Raw genomic sequence first — 22,379 nt, forward strand, 5'->3', positions numbered from 1 at the left:
GATTCACTAAGTAGTTTTTAAAAAATCTTACCTAAATCCTTTCGCCTCCATTTGCATTTATTTTTGTCCTTTCCTCATTGGAACAAATTGAGAGTTGTTTATTGTCACTCATGTTGTATCTTTTCACATGTTTAAAGTCTGTGGAAGAGCCAAAGCTTTTTAAACTGGGGTTTGTGAACTCGCTTTTTTGATACTTTGATAACTGCATTTCAGTTTCCTTTTTAGTCCTCTGTATTTTTATTTTATACTGTTAGAAACATTTTTCTGAGAATGGGTCCATACAGTTTCACCAGACTGTCGAAGGGATCCATGACACAAGCAAGATTAAGAACCTGCTCCAAATCACATCTCTTGGTATTGTCTAGGCTTCCTCCCTACTGTAGTAATAACACATATTCATGATAGAATTCCCCTGACTTGATATCAGAGTGTCAGATTTTTCCAATGGTTGTGTGGGAATTTTCTTTTAAACTTGGTGTTCAGAGTGCTGACATAGCCACCAGCAGTAAAAGTAAAGTAGAAATCCTTATTCAGGTAGCGTTGTTCCAATTTGTGGACTATCTAGGACACTTGCTTTCCCCTCCTCATCCTGTTGTATGTCTTTAGAACCGCTGTTTGCTTGAGATAGGCAGGACATTGGAAAGAAATTCTTTTTTTTTTTTTAGGTTAAGAAGTAATTAGAGACTATTAACAATATATAAAATTTTTATTTCTGGATTTTGTGTATCTTGTGCTTTTTCTAGTAGCAAGGTAAATCATATGGCATATATTAGAAATTATTAAAACAATAAGGTCCTGAAGTTACAGCTCCTAGAATGTTTCCCACACGGAACTCCTCTTTTCCACATCAATTATGTTTTTATAAAAGAGAAAGAAGCACACCATGAGGAAATTATCTAAAGGAATCCAAAAACATTACTTCCCTGGCACATAGTAAGCTCTTAAAACATTTAATTACTGACTGAATGACTGGCTGGTATATAGGTCAGGAAATCATGCTTTCCATCCTTACATATTTCACTGTTTTAAAGTTAGTGAACAATAATTACATTAATTTTTTTTGTGTGGGAGAGGAGGTTAAGTAATTCCTTCATAAATTTTTTTTGTTATTGATTGTCCACCTATTTCCTCCCATTGAGAATTCCTTAATATGGTGCCATGATTGGGGGCAGTACAACTTTCATGTAACCCCATTCTCATTTTTCTCCGTAATCTTAATTCTTCTTTATTGCCATCTTTATCATTCATGTCTCCTTTCAGCAACTGCACTAGTGCCTTTAGTCCAAAGGAGAATTCATGGGGAAATGTGACTCCCATTAGTAGTAGTGTTCAATGGAAAGAATGCTGGCTTTCAAGTCAGGGGCCTGGGTTTGAATCCTGGTTCCTACCTGTGTAACTCTGGGAAAATTGCTTCATTTCCCTGGCCCTTGGTTTCTTAATCTGTAAAATCAAGGTATTAAGTTAAGGTAGATAACCTCTGATTTAACTCTAAATCTTTAATCCTTTAAATCCTAAAATCAAGTAATATATTTCTTCACTTGCAATTATTACTTCTCTTAAAATAATGGTGCTTAAAATTATTCTAGTTACTATTACTACTCAATAACAATGCTATATTGGGAAATGTGTTCTATAATTGTGATCTCCAGTTAAATGGAATTTGAGAGTTTGAATTAATAAATGTTAACAAGGATCTAGATTTTTTTTACAACTTAACAGTGGACAAATGCCATTTGTTGAAGTCTAATAAAGTCACTTCAGCTGTTTCCTCTCTTGTGGTATTTTACCAGGAGAATTTGTGTTTAAAATTTTTTTCTGATCTAGTTAAAAGTTTTATTGATATATTTTGTTTCAACACAGCAGTCACTTCCTGGTATACAACTCCCTTCCCCTCAATGGTGCCTTGTCTTTAAAAAAAAATCAGTGAAACAAATTCATCCAATAGTATAATTATGACTTTAAGAACATATAATTTATTCTACACTTAAAGTTTAATATTTCTTAACTCCAGAGAGGAAGAGTATTTACTTGTCATATACAACCAACATTAGGTATTTTAATTAGATCTGATTTCTGCTATCTTTTACTTTATTGTGGTCATTGTATATAGTATTCTCCTGCTTGTGCTTTCTTTTCTCTGTTAATGCAGTTTTTGTAACCTCTTATCTCTGGATAATAAGTGATAAACATTTAAGCATTATGCAAATAAGTGCTATCAATTTTATATGGCATCTCAGGTAAATATTTTGGTATCATAGGAAATACTTTATTGCTTACATATCAAAACTCTGACATGCTAGTTGTTTGATTATGCCTTGTGTCATTATTGCTTATTTTTCATTGTCATCTGAGTAGCAGTTTGATAGGACTGTATTTCTTGAAGAGCAGTGTAGTATATACTTTGTAGTTGGTTTGTGATGATGACTGAGGTGCTAGAAATGCTGGTAGAAGAATAATTGAGTACATAAAATCTTGAATCTACATTATATAGTAGTAAAGTTATTGGGACACGAGAGGGAGTAGAGGGCCCTGTGGTTATAAGACCTTCTAGGACACAGAGAGACCTTCTCCCAGCTCATTCTAGTGACCAGTTGTCTTTCAGTTAAACTGATTGCCCAACTAGGCGTGTCCAGTGATTTCTTTTAATTTGTTTGGTAAAAGAGCTTTTTATTAAAGGACAAAGCATGTTTTTTCCTGTAGAACTTAACTCTTGGAGATCAGGGAATTTCATTTTTGGCTATCACTTCTACTTTTAGAATGCTTAATTAGTTGAATTATTTGTTGAAGTCAGTGTTTTTCACAGTGCCTGACTGAGAGGGCTGGAAGCACTCTCTTCTTTACCTCTAAGTCTCACGTGGTATTTTTGAAGTTTTAAACTTCATGGTTGAAGTAAGTTAAAGCAGGAAACCAGTAGGAAAAGGAATAAATCTGTGACCAGTTAGGTATAGCATCATTTTCATTCTTATGCATGGTTGGATTAGGTGATACTGTGCAAGGATAGTCAGGGCCCTTGAATTTCTTCTTTTTTTTTTTTTTTAAAAAGCAATCGGGGTTAAGTAATGGTGTTTCTGGGTGGGAGGTAAGTGTCTGAGCCCGGGATTCGATCTCCAGGTCATCCTGACACTGGAGCTGGTGCTCTTACTCACTGTGCTACCTGGCCGCCCTGGTCCTTGAATTTCTAAAATATAATAGCAAATCTTGCACTCCAGAGTTTTAGCTTAGTAAACTCATTGGTCCCTTACTATAACTTCTTGACTTGTTAAGGGAACTCCTAAGGGAAGGAGTTAATGTGATTGTATGTCTTAAGATGGTATAATTCAAGTAAACTTGAGTATTGAAGATTTTGGGGGAAAAATTGATTAGAGAGGGACAAATATCACTGTAATTTCTGGCATTGTGCAGAATCCATGTAGTTTTTATTATAAAGGACTCTTAAATATTTCACCTCATTAAGGATATCTTGCTAAAATTTCTCATCTGCAAGTCTTGGTATATTTTCCAGTGTTACTCTATACATGAAAATTCCCATTCAAGACTCCTGTAGTTGGAAAAGAATGATAAAAATAATAGCTGTCATTTTTATTGTGCTATAAGGTTTGCAAAGTGGATTATATACATGACCTCATTTGAGCCTTACAATGACTTTTCAAGGTAGGTATTACAAGTATTTTTGTTTCCATTTTGCAAGTAAGAAAACCAAAGTTCTGGGTGTTTAAATGACTTCTCTCTGTTTGTTTAGCTAGTAAATATCAGAGGCAAGATTGAAATCTAAGCTTTCCTGGTTCTTTACACTATAATAAATAGTACTTTATACCACATATATGGTGGTAAATAATATCTAAGTAATGGTCCCCTTCTTCCCCTCAAAGTGCCTTTCTCTAAAAGGATGAGAAGACTGTAGAAGAATTTTAAGTATTTTTTTCTTAAACAGCTTTCAGACATTGTGAAGAATTTACCAGTGGGAAATGGTGGTAAAGGAAATATGGGGATGAGAAACAGATAAGAGAAAGAGATAAAAGAGGAAAGCAGAAGAGAATATGGCTCAGAAGAAACTGACAAAAATCACCAGACTTTGAGCTAGTTCAGATGTATTAGGCCATATTTTCTTTGTTATTACTTTATTATTGTGCTTGTCCTAGAGTCTGTGTTGTTTATTAATATGGCTAGTATCCTTTGGTTCATCCCCCATGGTTGGATCTCAGGGTTCATTGTCCTAGACCACTCTGGGTTGTGTCCTTCTAGAAGTATATTTCTTATTTGATAGTGATTGAAAGACTCAGTGTTGTCCTTGGATGACTTGAGACACTTCCATTTTCCTTTACACTAGTTTTTTTTTTTGTATTGCAGGTGCCACATCTTTAAAGGTCAGTACTACCTTTACTGAAAATTGCAGGGAAAACTATGTAGCTTTGTTTTGTAAAGGTCCACCAGACACAATATTCAGAATAATGTGAATTTTCAAATTGGCCAAAGCCAACTGCTGAGTGACTAAAGGAAGGCCTGCAGAAATTTGTTAAGTTGTGAAAGGCAAGGTAGATCAAATACTTAACTTCTTAGGGAAAAACTATTTAGTTCATATGTTTCCTATAATTATATAAACTTCAAAATTTCTGTAAAATGTGATGAACCTGAGGAATACTCTTGTATGCATGTAGTTCTAATTGAGTCATTTTTAAGCAGGCAGTTAGATCGTATCAAATATTAAGTGTTAGCAGGTTAAGAAATAGCTAAAATTAAGAGTGAATGACTATTTTATTGCACATTGAATCATGACAACTTTTTCCTCCCCTGAGCTTTTGTCAAGATTGGGCATGTTTAGTCTTCTAATGAAGGAGGCTTCATATCTTATTTCAGCTGTTAAAAGTGTGTTAACCATTCTTTTTAGCTTGGTGACTTCCATTTATTTGGACACTGGCATTTTTATTCAGTATAAAGGCCTATTTTGAATAATGCAATAGATCCAAGTCTGTTCTTTGATTTCTTAAGAAAGATGGTGTTTTCTTCCATATTGGAGTTAAATACTACAAAGGTACTGTGGTTGCTGAGATTGTGCCTGCCTGCCTGCTTGACTTTTAGATTATTTCCACAGCATTCACACTTTTGCTTCTTTGCAGTCTACTGATACATTTAGTGGAAAACATTGTTTACCCTTTCCCTTCAAAACGTATGTGGGTGGCACACCTTTATGTTTCTTGGCATCTACATCTGCATTCTTTTTATGATCTTCCCTTTGTATATTGTTCCTAATGTACTGGAAAATCTAGTTGTCTTTTATGTCAGATTTCTTTGTAAATTGAATCACAGATATTTAAATTAAATGCAAAGTTCGTGGTTTTTTGGTTTTTGGTTTGTTTTTTTTTTTTGCTTTAAATATTTTTGATGTGGGAGTCAGATTTCACAACAGGTTTTGAAATGTTGGTCTTTTCAAAGGTTTCAGCTCTTAAATTAATATTGAGGTTTTTAAATACACAAAAATAAAATGTATCTTCTGAATTGAAGTTTAACAAGTGAGTCGCCTGTGTGATTTGGTTGTGACATTATAAATTAGTTATGGTGTGAGATAAAGGTTTTTATCTGAATTAGTATGATAACTCTGCTGCCCTTGTTCTAAGGATGTCTTTTCCAAATAAGGCACTCCTGCTATTCCCAACCCCTTTTACCATTACAGATTTTTAAATTGGTTTTTTGTTACATGCCATCAGCAGAATAAAACATATTCCATCAAAATAGTTCAATTAAAAATAAGTATGTGTGTAGTATGCTTGTTTATTTTTTTAAAAAAGGAAATATATTGAAAAAACAATAAAACTTATGTTGTAGAAAAAGTAGAAGCTATCATTTTTATTTCTTTGCATGATATATTCAGTAGTCTTATTATTGGGCCAGTATCTAAAATAATACAATCAATTATGGGTTTCCTGTGTTAGACAATGCTTCAAGTCTCTCTTGAGAAAATAAAAACAAACATTGTAGTGTATGTAAAATTTCAAGAAATTTGTGGTAATCTAACCAGTTTTGTTCATATGTCCCTATTTTAATTTGTTTCACTTTTTGATCATTGATAAACCAACCTCAGTTTAGTTTGATTCACATACTAAATTGCTTAATAGATGTTGATTTTGCCTACGTTATTTCCCTTCTATAAGAAACAGCATAGGCACATATAGAAACTGAGCTGGACCTTGTCTGCCTGTAGTAAGACAAAGCCATTTTGTGATAGCAGCAGAGTTTTCTTTGGAAATCTCATTTTAGCCCTTCTGTCCCATTAATGAATTCCATTACAGTATAGAAGAGTAATTTTAGCCCTTGTTGCCTCTGAAGCAGGTAGAATTTTTATTCCCCCTGCCTATCCCATATGCCTATTTTGTACTGTAAAAACATAAGATTTAAGGAAAAGGGTATAATTTGCAGAAGTGGCCAAGTGGAAATCTATGTTTTTCTATAGTTCAAATGGAAAAATGGAGGTAGCTTATTAAATTTAAACACTTTCCTCTGTCACTTGTGATGATAGCAGTTTTCCTTATTTTGAACCAACAAACTTTAATAGGAAGAACAGCTTAACTGTGGGTGTTTTACAAGGTTCTATCCAAACCCCTTCTCCTTTTTCTCTGTTCTCTTTCTTGGTGACCTCGTCAGTTCCAGTGGGTTTAAATATCATCTCATTGCTGAGAACTTCCAGCTCTACGTATCCATTATCAGTATTTTCCCTGAATTTCAGTTCCACATCAACAATTCCTTATTGTATATTTCAGACTGGGTGTCCTGGAGATGACTCAAACTCAACAAATCCAAAACAGAAGTCATTATTTGTTGTCGTTCAGTCATGTCCATGACCCATCTTCATGACCCCATTTGGGGTTTTCTTGGCAGAGATACTGGACTGCTTTGCCATTTCCTTCTCCAGCTCATTTTCCATATGAGGAAACTGAGGCAGACAGGGTTAAGTGATTTGCCCAGGGTCACACATCTAGTAAGTGTCTGAGGCTGAATTTGAACTCAGGAAAGAGCAGTCTTTTTGATTCCAGACTTGGTGCTCTATTCACCATGCCACCAAGCTGCTGAGATACTATTATCTCTCTCCCTAAATCTACCATCTCTATCCTCTCTCATCCCCCATATCCATTTAGTTGTCGAATTTTACTGCCCCCCCCCACACTATCTCTTGAATCTGCTTCTCTGTACTCACCTAGTTACCTCTCACCTAGATTGTTCCAGCAGACTGCTAGTCATCCTGCCTCCACCCCCCCACTCTTCCAGTCCATCCACTACGCTACTGCCAAAGTGATTTTCCTGAAATATGAATTTGTCCGTGTCGCTCTCTTTCTACATTTCACTGGTTCTTCGGTTTGGTTCTTAAATCCTTTCACAACTTGACCTGAGCCTATCTTTCTAGCATCACTGGAGAATTACTTTTTCAGCAGCTCTCTGTGATCCAGACAAACTGATCTTCTGGTCTCTGGGCCTTTGCCCTCCTATGCCTGTGACGTCCCCCTTCCTCATCTCTGTCTCATAGGATCCTTCTCTGTTTAAAATGTACCTAAAGAACCATCTGCTTCAGGAAGCCTCTTCTGATCTCAACCACAAGTGCCCTCCTTCCCTCTTAAGCTAATTTGTATTTAGCTTCTTTCTATTCTGTTTTTCGGGGTTTTTTTGCCCTTTTTTGGAGGGAGAAGGCAGGGCAATTGGGATTAAGTGACTTGCCCAAGGTCACATGGCTAGTAAGTGTGTCAAGTGTCTGAGGCTGGATTTGAACTCAGGTCCTCTATTCACTGTGCCACCTAGCCTCCCTGTTCTTTCTATTCTGTATAAACCTATACACGCCGTTGTTATCTCCTTAAGATGTAAGCTCCTTACATACAGAGACTGTTGCACATGTATCCCCAGCATCTGGCACAGTATATAGCACATAGAAGTTGCTTAATATAAATACTTACTTATTGATCAAAGATGAAAAAAAAGCTTCAAAAAAGAGGCCTAAGGAGGCAGACAATAGGTTAGAATGCTTTTTGTGCTTGGGCTTAGTAGTAGAAGGGTGGCATTGATAGACTGAATGGAACGACAGTAGGCAGGGGTAGAGAAGGTTTTTTTTTTAATTTTATTAACATTTATTTTTACATTACCTTCATTTCCAAGCATATTTCTCTTGCCTGCGCTATCTCCTTATAACAAAGAATAAGAAGGAAAAAAGCAGTTCAGTAAAACTGACCACTATATTAGCCAAGTCTGATTATACAGTGTCAGGGATAGAGAAATTAAAGAGAAAAGGCTGGAATGATGATCTTATGAAATGAGAGAAACCGGAGATTGGGGCAGAAGACAGGGAGATGATCCCTACATTCCATTCGAGGAACAAAGCCCAAGTATAGCTCCTTAAGTCAGCTTGGTGTTACTGTTAGAATCCCATAGGAATGCTTGCCACTTTGGGCTTTTGTAGGGAAGGGAAGGAGAGGGAAGAAAAAAACTCCCAAATACATGGGTTACTAAAGTGCTTTTAGTCAACAAGACAAGGATCCTTTTCTTCTGAAAAGCTGTGTATGGTACTGGTGTTCTCTAAGAGTGCACATTCCTGGGAAATTGAAGACTGACAGGGAGAAAGTCAGTTTAATGAAGGAGAGTATGGTAATATTGAATTACCACAGAGGGTAATCAGGTCTTTGAAGTTGCTAGTATCTTTTCTAAAGTAACGATTACTTGAATCAAGGAATGAAAAGCATTTATTAAGCACTTAGTGTGTGCCAAGCCCTCTGCTGAGCAATGAGGATAGATATACAAAAATGAGACAGTCTCTGCTATCAAAGAGCTTATACTTTATTAGTAGAGAAAGTACATAATGTACAAGGGAGCTATGTCCAGGGAAGGCACAAAGATGGTGAATGGAACAAGAGGATAGCCAGTTTGACAAGCCCATTCCAAAGAAATGATTTGATTATAGTTCTCAGAACAAAAGGTGGAAAGGAGGGGAGGAGAGAGTGTCCACAGCAAAGAAGATGACTGAGGTGAAGATGAGGGTGCTTGATCCCAAGGATTGCAAAGCTGAGACACGCTACCCAGTGAGTGAACTTTGTGAAAATTTCCCTGACCCGCTTTTCAGTGGTCACATATCCCTGCTTATGATGTAGGATTAACAGATTAAAGTGTGAAGACAATAGCTTGGGAACAGAGGGCGCAAAAATAATTGGTTTTTTGGATGCCTCAGATATAGATTTTTAGTTCTTTAGATTTTTTTTCTCTGCGAAGAAGAAAAGTCATTTGTGTGTGAGTAGGGACAACACTAGTCTAGGAATCATGAGACTTTGGTTCTAGTTCTGATTCTGACTTATTGAAATTATTTCAGGTGTTACTGAAAGGAGTCCCTCAGGTTCCTGCGTGCCCTTATTAGTGTCTTCTTTCCCCACCAAATATAAGGTCAGAAAATGGCACTGGCAATACAGAGATACTCAGTCTAACATTGTCAGTTGGCTCCAAGGAAACACAGCTTTAGATGAAATGATATTCCAGAGGGCACTAAATGCAGGATATTTAAAATACTTAAAGGATCTGTCACCATCTCAATGTGAGAGCCTTCCCTACAATTTAATAGGTGATCTTCAAGAGTTGCTATGACTGAAAAACCCATCCCCTTTTGGCTAACCTGGTATAAGCCTCTTCAAACTTGGCAAGTTTGGCCCTTGGACAATGGGTATATGCTGTGTTTCTGGGCTTTTCCTCCAAGCCCTTCCATCTTGGCAGACTTATGTGAGCAGAGGCCCCTTTGGCATGGTCTTCAAAGGCTCCATGGCACAATGAGGCATTAGAATTGGGCGTTAGTGGAATATATTGTGAAGAAGTGTTATAAATGAGAGGTGTGTTGGCGTGTGGATGAGGAGTGGCATATGGATGGGAGTAGCTGAGGTAACTACTCAAAGAGGAATGAGGGGAGGGAGCCAGGAGAGAGTTTGGACTGGTAGTTCTGGCTTCTTTATGGCAGCACTAAGTTTTGTTTTTGTTTTTTGCCTTTTGGAGGGCAGTTGGGGTTAAGTAACTTGCCCAAAGTTACATGGTTAGGTTTTTTTGGGGTTTTTTTGGTGGGTGTTAAGTGTCTGAGGCTGGAACCCAACTCGGGTCCTCCTGACTCGGGGGCTGGCACTTTACTCACTGCACCACCTAGCCCCCCCTGGCAGCACTAAGTTGAGTGGAGGAGGTTGGGTGGCTGTTAGTACATGGGGAACCCTTGGGAAGGTAAAGGGATATCTGAGCAGAGCTGGGGCAAAGATGCTGGTAGTCAGAGCAGAGTTAGGCTTTCCTAAGCACAGGAAGCCAGGTAGATAGTGAAGGCTTGTGAATCTGCAGACCAGGGTTGCACGTTCTAGAGCTGAATTAAGGTCAAGAACTCTGGGCAGTCTTAAGATTCAGGGGTATAGGATGACTGAGCAGTTGGAGTAGTCCTGGGCAAGGAAAGAGTAAGAAGACTTTGAGAAGGCCTTAGGACTAAATTGAAAAAAGCCTAGGATGGTGTGTTGGTGTTTAAACTCTGTGTGATGCCTTTATAATGCTGTGTCGGACAGAGCAGATGAGAGAACCCTTGGGTAGGACACCTTTGGGGGGCTATGCAGAGGGTGGCCCATGCTGGATTAGTGCCTAGTGATTGAACTGCAGTGTTATAACAGACCATTCAAATGGGCTTTAGTTCTTTTTATGGGTATGGTTTTGATTTTGGGGTTATTTTTGTTTCTGTTTTTGGCTCAGACAAATGATTTTATTGGTATATGAGAATTCCAGGAAGGGAAGGACCACCAATGTACTTAAGTAGCAGTTCTACAAATTAAAGCCTTAATGAATCAACAAGCATTTATTAAGCATTTGTTTCAGGCATTGGGTATACCAAGATAAAAGTGAAGTAATCCCTACCCTGGAGGATTCCCTCCCTCCCTCCTTTCCTCTTAGGTTGTGAAGAGCTTTAAAAGCCAAACCAAGGAGTTTATCTTTGCTCCTATTCAGTAAGGGGAATGACATGATCAGCCTTGGGCTTTAGGAAAAGCACTTTGGCAGCAGTGTAGAGTTAACAGCTAGGTGGTACATTGGATAGAGCCTAGTGCCTGGAGTCATGAAGACTCATCTTCACGAGTTCACATCCAGCCTCAGACACTTATTAGCTGTGTGACCCTGGACAAGTTACTTTAACCCTGTTTGCCTCAGTTCCTCATCTGTAAAATGAAATGGGTGACTGAAGGATGGTAGTGTCCTTGACAGAGAGAAAATCAGAAAATAGGTGGGAATGTGAGTTGTTTTGGACATGATGTATTTGGGATGCCAATAGGACATTCAGCTCGCATTATCCAGGAAATTGCTGGAGAGAGGGACCAGGGATGTAACTATAGATGTCTGCATATAGATGACAGTTATTAACAAGTGGTCTGGACCTGTGGTTTTATGGATATAGAATGTTTCTGGGGAGGGAGCTCCCTCGAGCAAATCAGACCAGAAGGGTCAGGAAAGCCAGTGTGTAGGAAAGTCAGGTAGCCAGCTCTTTCACTATTACAGCAGGCTGACATTTTTTAAAAAATTGATGATATTATTGTGAAATGGTCTTTGTGAGTTAATTTTATATGTGTCAAAATGGTAGCTCTAGAAATTTTAGCAATAGGGCAAAAGAGCCAACCATCATCGAATAAGCACTTACTATGTGCCAGGCATTTCTAGGTACTGAGAATAGAGGTTCAAAGAGTGAAACAGTCTCTCCTCTTACCTTGGAATGGAGGAAACCACCTGGAGAAGGAAAATTGAGAAGATTTTAAAAAGCTTTTGCAAATGTTCCACTTTGTGCATTTCAAAAGACTAATTGAGCTCCCTTTTCTTTTCCCAAGTGTAGCCCAAGGGTCACTTATTGCATGACCTCATTTTAAAATTGAATAAATAAGGGGCAGCCAGGTGGCTCAGCAAGTAAGAGCACCAGCCCCAGAGTTGGGATGACCTGGGATCGAATCCGGGCTCTGATACTTAGCACCACACTCAGAAATAACTGGCTGTGTAACCTTGAACAAGTTACTTAACCCCAATTGCTTTAAAAAAAAATAAAACAAAATAAAATTGAATAAATAAGGGATCAAAATATATATATTTTTTGCTTTTTGGAAGGGGGAAGATAGGGCACTTGAGATTAAGTGACTTGCCCAAGGTCACAGGGCTAGTATGTGTTAAGTGTCTGAGGCTGGATTTGAGCTCAAGTTCTCCTGACTCCAAGGTTGGTGTTCTATTCATTGTACCACCTAGCTGCCCCTCAAAACATATATATATATATATATATATATTTTTTTTTTTTTTTTGGAGGGGGGAAAGGTAGGGCAATTGGAGTTAAGAGACTTGCCCAAGGTCACACGGCTAGTTTTTTGTGTTTGTATTAAGTGTCTGAGGCCTAATTTGAACTCAGGTCCTCCTGACTCCAGGGCCAGTGCTCTATTCACTGTGCCACCTAGCCGCCCCTCCCTCCCCTCCAAATATTAAAAAAAAATCTTTAGCTCTTCTTTGCCTTTAGTTGGCTTTCACCACACTAGTCACATTTCTGATATCTAGCCTTGCTCAGGGATGTGCTGGGGCCAGCTCATACTGTCTCCCAGAGCTAATTGTTAAATTTTCAGTGTGAGCATTTATACTTTGAGTATCAGCAAACACTAGAAACAGATCTTGATTTATTGTTTTTTGTTGTTGTTCTTTTTCTTTAAACTTAAGAAAATGATGGAGAAGATGTTAATATTGCAGATTAAACTTAGAAGTAAGTATTCCATGAATACTTTTTGTTTTTGAGAGCCAGTTATTTATTTTTTTGTTGGTGCACCCCTGGCCTTGCTTAATTTAAGATGTTCACAGGTGCTTCAAAGGGTTGGGAATGGTACCCACCCAGTTTTTTAATGTGAAAAAACAATAATTTTAATATTTAACAATTTAAAAAATCCTTACCAAAATCTTTCTATATAAAACATTTTTAAAAATGCACCCTTCTACTTTGGCTCTTTATTGCTTCTTTTTTCCTTTACCTTTTGAACAATCAAGATCAATTTGAGAGAGATGATTGAAGTGGTAGAGAAGGGTCTTTTATTTTAGCTTTCACGGAGTACATGAAAATAAGGTTCTTGATAAGATTTAGACTCCACTGTCAGAAGAATTTTATAATGATTACTTAGAATCCCTTATTAGAGAACTAAAAAAATTGAACTGAATTGTTTAAAAAAGAAAAACATTATAAAGGCAGATGTATTGAATTTTTCCAGCTCTGTCAGAATTCAAAAAAGAACCATAAAAATTTAGTAAATATTAGATCAGAATTCACAAAGCAAATTAATAGCTTTGGATTTCTTTATTAGCCTTCACCGCATAATGTTTTAGCAAAACCTTCTACAATAATTGCAATTAGTGAGAATGCCTTGGAAATAGTTACTCTTCCAACTGTTATAGAACAACTGTTTGCTTATTAAAGTCTACTAATGTGCTTTTTAGAGCTGATGAAAAAGTCTTATCTGAGTCCTAGCCTCTTACAAAATCTAATTTATTTCATTTTTTTACTGGCTTTTGAAATATAACATCACTGCTATCAGTTACATCCTTACAAAGGACCTATATCAATTTATAAAATTTCCTTTTTATTATCTGATAATTATGTAATAAGAAAAACAACAATTTAGAATGGTATAGTAGTTGGCATTAGATTTTACTAGCTCACAGTTGCCAGCCTACAGAGGGTTCTGGGAATATCGATCAGGTGCAACTTACTTTTTCTAGCTTCTAAAAGCTTCGTAAGAACAAGAAATTTTAAAAAATGACTGTAGAGAAAATAATTTGTTGAGCTTTGTTTTTGATGAAGTATGCTTTTATATATAAAACTTGGGAAAAAGTCTTCTTGTATTATCTGATATGTGGTGTAGATATTATTGTGATGTTTCTTGAAAGACCGTATAATCATCACAGTTATCCATTTGTTTTTGTGATATACAATGAGAGGGGGAAAAGTTCTGGAAACATTGATTGTTACTGATTTTATTTTTTATTTATGCTAATTAATTACTGTCTTTGGGTCTACATCTATGAAATGAGAGGTTTGGGCTCAAGATGATTTTTTAAGACCTTTTCTAACTCTGAATCTATGATCCTATGAATGAATGAAGCATTTATTAAGAGATTACTATGTGTAAAGCACAGTGCTAACTACTAGGGATACAAATAGAAAATTCAGCAAGTACCTGTTCTTGAGGAGCTCACATTCTTTTTTTAAAATTCAGTTTTATTTTTAGTACCAAATTCTCTCCTTCCCATTTGCCCTCCCACCCTTTGAGAATCAAGAAAAACAAAACCCGTCATAAATACATACTATATAGTCGAGCAAAAACAAATTTCCATGTTAGCCATGTCCAGAAAAATATACGTCACTCTGTACTCTGAATTTATCACCTCTTTCTGGAGGTGGGTAGCATGTTTCATCATGAGTCCTCTGGTTCCATTGGTTGATCATTGATAATGCCTTAATATACCTGTTTTCCCACAGCCCCTCCATCATCTTTGATTTTTTTTTTTGTCAACTTTGTCAGTCAGAGGGGTATGAGGTGGAACATCAGAATTGTTTTAATTTGCATTTCTTTTTGTTGATTTGAAACACTTATATGACTATTAATAACTTCGATTTATTCCTCTGAATATTTCCTGTTCACATCCTTTGACCATAAATCAATTGGAAAATAGCTCTTATTCTTGCAAATTTGAATCTGTTCCCTGTTATCTTAAAAATGAGACCTTTACCAAAGAAACTTGCTGCAAAGGTTTCCCCTGCAATTTCCTGCTTCTCTTCTAATTTCAGCTGTATTAGTTTTGTTTGTGTCCATTTTACCTCCTGTGAACCTCTCATGAACTCTGGTCTGAATGCCTGGGATTCTGCACTTATTCAGCCATTCATTAGCCAACACCTGTTATTGGTGGTGATGAGGAAGGTGGGCCTCTTCTCCACAATGATTTTTCTCCTCAGTAATGGCTACAGGGACCAGTTTTTCTCCTCAGTAATGGCTACAGGGACCAGTCTGGAGGCAGATCCAGGGGCCTGAAAGAAACTGGTGTTCCCAAGGCCCTTGGGTTCAGGGTCCTGTTATTTCTCCCTTAGGTTCTGAGGGGAGGTGGTTGCCCCAGTGGTCATGGTTTGATCTGCCAAGAGCATACTACCCCCTGTCTCTCTACCAGAGTACCTTGCTCCTTCAGTTAGGCTGGGTCCCATGTCCTATGAACCATAATGGAAAGTGGAACATAATGTGAATGAGAGACTAAAAACACTGAGTGAAAAAACATCATTTTCACCTTGGAGTAATTAGGGAAGACTTCAGTCATCTGAGTGAGGTCTTGAAGGATGGTTTCATTTCAACAGATAGAGATGGGGGAAGAGGACATTCTAGGAAGAGGGAATGAATAAAGAAAACAGGCAGAGAGAAGGGATTGTGTGGGATAAGGGATGTGTGAAGAGGAATTATGAAAGACAGGAACATTGAAGTGGGAACCAAGCTATAGAGTTTTGACTGCCAAGGTACCAAGTTTGGACTTCATTTGGTAGGCACTGGGGAGTCCCAGAAAGGTCTTTAATAGAGCAGCAGTACTGTGTGAGAAAGAGAATCACATCTTTGCATAAGGTATTTAAGATGGCAGCAGTGAGAAATATGGAGAGGATTCAGTGTAAGAGGAAAGACTAGATGGGAGGCTTTTGCCATAGTCCAGGCTAAGTTCTTCTGCTTGGGTGGCAGGCAGCATGAAGAGGTAGATGGAGTAACTGTGAGAGATAGAGGAATAGAATGGGTCACTTGGCTGTGAGGGAAGGGTCAAACATGTCCCTAGAGTTTGGGACCTGAGTGACCAGCTGAACAGGGGTCACTGGCAGAAATGGAGAAGTCAGAAGGAAGGGTATTTCAATCAGATATGCCAGCACATGTTTATTGTATGCAAGACATTGTACAAGACATTAGGGAATATTCAAAGATTAAACCAAATAAAGATATGATCTCTTAGGAGGAACACTGGATTTGGCGTCATCTAACCTGTATCCAAACCTCCTTTCAGCTACTTTGGGCAATCTCCCTCTCTGGAACTTAGTTTCATCACCTAAAAATCACAGATTGGACTGGATGACTTCAGAGCGTCCTTTGCAGCTCTTAAATTCTCTGGCTATGTGGTGTAGGGGACAGTGGAATCAGGAATACTTGAGTTCAAAACCAGCCTCAGATACTTAGTTAGGTGTGTGACCCTGGGCAAGTCACTTAACCTCTATTTGCCTCAGTTTTTTCAATTGAATAATGGGGATAATATTAGTACCTACCTCCCAGGGTTGTTTTGAGGATGAAATGGTATTATATTTGTAAAGTGTTTAGTGCAGTGCACATAATGGCTACTTAATCAATACTTCCTTTCCTTTTCCCCATCCTTTCTTCCTTTCCCCTTCCTTTCGTTTCTCCTTCCTTCCTGTCTGCCTGGCTGCCTGCCATACAGGATCTAGATAGCAACAAAATAAGGTACTTGTGGAACATCTGACAGTTCACAAAAGGTTTACTTAGGTGTAATAAGGGAAAGTTATCTGGCAAGGTTACACAGCTTAGATTCAGTTGGCAAAGTTTCCTGCCTCTGAATTGCCCATGATGGTCCTTGATCAGAAGCTGGAGGGAGGATCCAGGTGACTACTTAGGCCCTGACTCTTGAATTTAGGACCCCAGTGAGCCATGTCAGTGGTCTGAGCCTTTATTCCCTTGAGCCAGTTAAGTCTCAAGGATGGTTACAATTTCTATTAATAAAAAATTAGCCCTACGCTTGGGTCCAGTAAGTTAGCTAAGAGGTCATCACTGTCTTGAATGCAGCCATTTTTGGGATTAATACTGAGAATCACTCTCTACCCTCCCTACCAACCCCCTGCTTTGTTCCTCAGCCCACCAGTCTGTACCTCCTCCTTCCTAGGCGCTCCATGGAGAGATGGGGAGGGAACATTAAATCTTTGCCCAGTGGCCTCTCCTGTGAGACTGTTCTCTCCTCTTTCATGGGGCTTGGTAGAGTTTCACCTCCCCCATGTCATCAGAAAGTAAGCCATCTGCCAACAATGCCATTCCCTGGTCCTCCAAACATTCTCTGGAAAGGAATTGTCCAGTAACTCCTGGATACTGAAAAGGCAACGTGGAAAGGCCCCATGCTTACTAAAGGAAGCAAGAGGCTAGGCCAGACCGTGGTTAGTTGTCCCTGACTGAAGGACCCAGGAGTTCTTGATGTCTTGATGTCACAAGATTGCTGTTGAAGGTAGAAAAGTACTGCTCCAGCTCTTATCTATTCTCAAGGAAAGGGATGGCCTGGCTTGCCTCAGGTTCACAAGAGGCTCTGGCCATGCAGGTGCCAGAGAGTGCTTGGGGCTTGTTTTCTGCAGGAACCCTTCCCTTATCCCTCATTAGGAGTCCCAAAGAAAGAGAAAGAGGGAGAAAGTTGTTTCTCTTTTAATTCTGATGCAGCACTCTTGTAATGAGGGTCCATTTGGCATGTTTGTCCATATCCCCAGTCCCACAAAAGTGGGCTCTGAGGGGAGGATCAAGCTTTGCCCTTTAGTGTTTGGGTTCTGATTCCTGGTAGAGTCCATATAACGGAGTTTCCAGTAGCTTCCCAGTTGCCATTTAGAAGTCCCAGATAGTTCCACAATTTTTAGATAATATCATCAAGGGAGTAGGGGTTGACAAGCCCCTATTGTCAACCCCTTACATAAAAATTATGCAAATTCAATCAATGACAGTTTGCACCTTTATCTTATTCTGGGCATGATTCTTAAAGATGGAGAACACATTTCACATCTCTCTCAACATAGTGAGTTCTCATTTTACTCTCTAACCCTCCTATGGCAATCGCCGTATAGATCCTCATGGTAAGTAGGTGCCCTAGCCAGAAACTCCTCAGTCATAAGCACTTCCATCAGCACCAGACAGGCCACGTAGGGCTCACCCTTCTCTGCACTCCTCATCTTTTATCTCAGCAAAGCCTTTCTGGTCAGGTACTGCTGACTGTCAGACACTTACTAGCTGTGTGACCCAGGGCAAGTCACTTCACCTTCTTTGCCTCAGTTTTCCTCATCTGTAAAATGAGCTGGAGAAGGAGATGGCAGACTACTCCAACATCTCTGCCAAGGGGTCATGAAGAGTTGAACACAACTGAAAAATAACTAATAACAGGTGCTGCCTGTCACCAAATATAATAGTCCAGACTTGGCTCAAGCTGACCTGGCTATATGGAATCTAGATTAAAACAAAACTGGACAGGCTCCCTCAGAGTGCTGAAGGAGGCAACAAGTGACCACGCTGGCCCTGGCTCTTTATCTTAGGGCATCAGGGTGCCATGTCAGTGGCAATTGGACCCTAGAACCAACTACATCTCAAAGATAGTTGCAGTGTCTTTTAAGGAAAAAAATGTAAAGGAAAGACCTGGGATTGGCTTCTACTGCGTTAATAAATAATTGTTGAATTTTAACATTCAACCATTTTAAAAGCATCTGTTTGCAAAGCACTGAAGTAGGCCTTGGAAGAGTTACTTGGGTAATTAAATTGTGGTCCCTGAGCTCTTGGAACTTTTCATTCTAACTCTAAAATATTACAAGTAGCCATTCTTTTTGCTCCTTGTCCAGATAAACAGCCTCTAAAACAAATCAGTCACTAATTGACCTTGAAGTTTCTTTGTTTTTTTTTTTGAAAGAACCAAGCTCCTTAAGTTCATGCTTCTGCCTCCACGAATGATTTTTTCTTTTAAATATCCCAAGTATTCCTTTCCCTATTGTGATAGTTTTTCTGCTTCAGACTATTAAGAAGCTTTTTTGAATTTCAAATACAACTTTATAGCTGGAAGGGAGTTATTATTCTTACTTTTCAAGTAGCAAGTCTTTGAATTTAAATCTAATAACAAGTTCTTAATGATTACTTGATTAATAATGGGACCTTCTTTACTTATTTTATAGCTCTAATACCAAGCTTGACTTGGTATTGGGAAAGTAGGGGGATTGGATGGGTTTCCCAGAGACTACCTTCGAGGGTTTGGGTCCAGTCAATCAATCAACATTTATTAAATGCCTTCTCTGTGCTAAGTTCTAGCTAAAATTGTGACTAAGCTCTTGTCAAAAAGAGAGAGAAGACTGCCTGCCCTCAAGGAGCTTACAATCCTATGGGGGAAGCAAATGATAAATAGGACATAATTACTGGAAGGGGAAGGCATTTGAAATTGGCATTTTATTTGGAATTTAAAGGAAGCCTCAGAGGTCTATAGTCCAATTGGAGGTCTGTAGTCCAGTTGGGAGGAGGGGAGAACATTCTAGGTATGGAGGCACAGAACCAGAGGGGGAGCAGCTTCTTGTTCATAGAATGGCCAAAAGGCCAGTGTCTCTGGATCAAAGAGTATGTGGTCTTTATTGAATCTTACTTAGGGATAAAATTGCACTAAAGTTGTCCTTCAGCATCTCTAGTGTAGTCTACTTAGTAAAGCTAAAAATTGAAAGCAAATAAAAAGCCTTCATTAAGTGCTTATTATATGCTTGGCATTTAGAAAAAGTGAGATTTGTATCCCCATAATTTACATCTGTCAATAAGTGTTTATTAATTTATTAATAAATTATCTGTTTATTAGTTATTAATTTACTATGTGCCAGGCATTGTGCAAAGTGCTGAGGATAAAGGTAGAAACCATTCCCTGCTCTCAAGGAGCTCACAGTCTAATAGAGGGAGACAACATGTAAACCATTATGTAAAAATAAGATATATTTATATATTGTTTAGATAGCTATACAGGCAAACCTCAGAGATATTGCAGATTTGGTTTCAGACCTCTGCAATAAAGTAAATATTACAGAAGAGAGTTATGCAATTTTTTTGTTTCCCAGTGCATATAAAAATTCTGCTTATACTATACTGTAGTTTATTAAGTGTGCAACAGGGTTATGTCTAAAAAATGCACGTACCTTAGTTAAAGTATACTTTATTGCCAAAAAAAAATACTAACCATCATCTGAGCCTTCAGTAAGTCATAATCTTTTTTTTTTCCTTTTGGAGGGCAACTGGGGTTAAGTAACTTGCCCAAGGTTATACAGCTAGTTTTTTTGTGTGGGTGTTAAATGTCTGAGGCCTGAACTGAACTAGGGTCCTCCTGACTCTGGGGCCAGCGCTTTACTCACTGCGCCACCTAGCAGCCCCTGGCAAGGCATAATCTTTTTTGCTGGTGGAGGGTCTTGCCTCCATATTGATGGCTGCTGTTTGATCAGGGTGGTGAGTGCTGAAGGTTGAGGCAGTTGTGGCAATTTCTTAAAATAAGAGAGCAATGAAATTTACCACATCAATTAACTCTTCCTTTCAATTAAACACTTAGAGGTTATTGTAGGGTTATTAATTGGCCTAATTTCAATTTTGTTGTGTCTCAAAGAGTAGGGAGACCAAGGAGAGGGAGAGAGATGGGGGAACACCAGATAGGTGGAGCAGTCAGAACACAGAGAACATTATCTGCAGTGTTAATCTTATATGTGCACAGGCACCCCAAACCAATTACAAAGTGACATCGAGGAAGATCACTGATCCCAGATCACTATAACATAAGTAATAACGAACGAGTCTGAAGCATTGTGAGAATTACTGGACTGTGGCACAGAGACATGCTATGAGCCCGTGCTGTTGGGAAAATGGCGCCAATAGATTTGCTCAGTACGGGATTGTCACAAATTTTCAGTTTGTAAATAATAATAATAATAATGCTGTATCTACGATGAGTAATAAAAAGAAGCACAAAAGTGAGGTTTGAATTCAGTATGTAGTCTATACCCTGGTTCATGCTGTACATGTCTGTGTGCATTTAGACTCATACTTGTGCACAGGATAGATATATGTATGTACATAGGTGTGTATATATAGTCTAAACATGTGTGCACATGCATGTCTATGTGGGATAAATGGGAAATGTGTGTATATACACGTGTGCACATAGAGACACGCATGTGTGGTATGGGGGTGCGAGGCAGCACAGTGTACAGAGTGCTGGGCCTGAAGTCAAGAATACTCATCTTCCTGAGTTCAAATCCAAGCTCAGACACTTACTGGGCAAGTCACTTCACCCTGTTTGACTCAGTTTCCTCATCTGTCAAATGATCTGGAGAAGGAGGTGGCAGAGCGCTCCAGGATCTTTGCCAAGATAGCCCTGAAGGGGGTCAGGGAGAGTCAGACAGGACTGAAATGAGTGAACCCCAGCTGTGTGTAGTATAAGTGTGCATGTGCGTTTGTGTCTGTATGCATGTATGTGTGTGCGTGTATGCATGTATGTGCACATGTGAGAGTGTGTGTGCTTGCACATGTGTGTGCGCTCCCTCCACAGACAGGCGCCGGCCGGAAGCTGGCAGTGAGGAGGGTGTTCCAGGTCTGGGGCAGCTGGGTTCTGGGAGTTGATGTGGTGCCTGTGGGGTGGAGGAGGGCTCAGAGACTGCTGTGTCCTGGGGGCTGGGGTGACAGGAGGCCCTTGTGCCCCAGAGGGACAGTCTGAGGCCAGGGACAGCTTAGGGGGCGCTGCCCAGTGAGCACAGGAGCCCCAAGGCCCCCAGGGGGCAGTGTAGTGACAGAGCAGTCCTGCTGGGCCTATGACCTTCACACTGACTCCTTTCAGGGCCCAGGCCAGTTGTCCCCACCCCTGGGGAGCCTGGGTGGCCCTGGACACCTGCCAGGGATGAGATGGATGGGCCTGTTCCCCAGGTAAGGCTTCTGCCTGGTGACTGGGCCTGGGGCTGGGCCTGGGCCTGAGCCTGTATCTGGGTCTGGGCCTGGGCCTGGGCCTGAGCCTGGGCCTGAGCCTGTAACTGGGCCTGGGGCTGGGGCTGGGGCTGGGGCTGGGGCTGGGGCTGGGCCTGGGCCTGAGCCTGTATCTGGGGCTGGGCCAGGGCCTGAGCCTGTATCTGGGCCTGGGGCTGGGACTGGGGCTGGGCCTGGGCCTGGGCCTGAGCCTGTATCTGGGGCTGGGTCTGGCCCTGAGCCTGAGCCTGTGTCTGGGCCTGGGGCTGGGGCTAGGCCTGGGGGTGGGCCTGAGCCTGAGCCTGAGCCTGGGGCTGGGGCTGAGCCTGTGTCTGAGGCTGGGCCTGGGCCTGGGCCTGGGGCTGGGGATGGGGCTGGGGCTGAGCCTGTATGGGGCTGAGGCTGAGCCTGTGTCTGAGGCTGGGCCTGAGCCTGGGGCTGTGTCTGGGCCTGGGGCTGGGGCTGAGGCTGGGCCTGAGACTGTGACTGGGCCTGGGGCTGTGTCTGAGGCTGGGCCTGAGCCTGGGGCTGTGTCTGGCCCTGGGCCTGGGGCTATGCCTGTGTCTGAGCCTGGGGCTGTGTCTGAGGCTGGGCCTGGGCCTGGGGCTGTGTCTG

General features: G+C 40.0%; 1 protein-coding gene across 6 annotated transcripts in view; it reads left to right on the top strand.

Moving 5' to 3' along the window:
• KAT6B (lysine acetyltransferase 6B) overlaps positions 1-22,379 on the top strand; it is a 236,385-nt gene that overhangs the window by 20,157 nt on the left and 193,849 nt on the right. The window lies entirely within an intron of this gene.

The sequence above is a fragment of the Petaurus breviceps genome, unplaced genomic scaffold (genome assembly GCF_028583685.1).
Source record: "Petaurus breviceps papuanus isolate PSGF00001 unplaced genomic scaffold, PetGlider_PUasm1.0 90762, whole genome shotgun sequence".
In the NCBI taxonomy this organism is placed as follows: domain Eukaryota; kingdom Metazoa; phylum Chordata; class Mammalia; order Diprotodontia; family Petauridae; genus Petaurus; species Petaurus breviceps.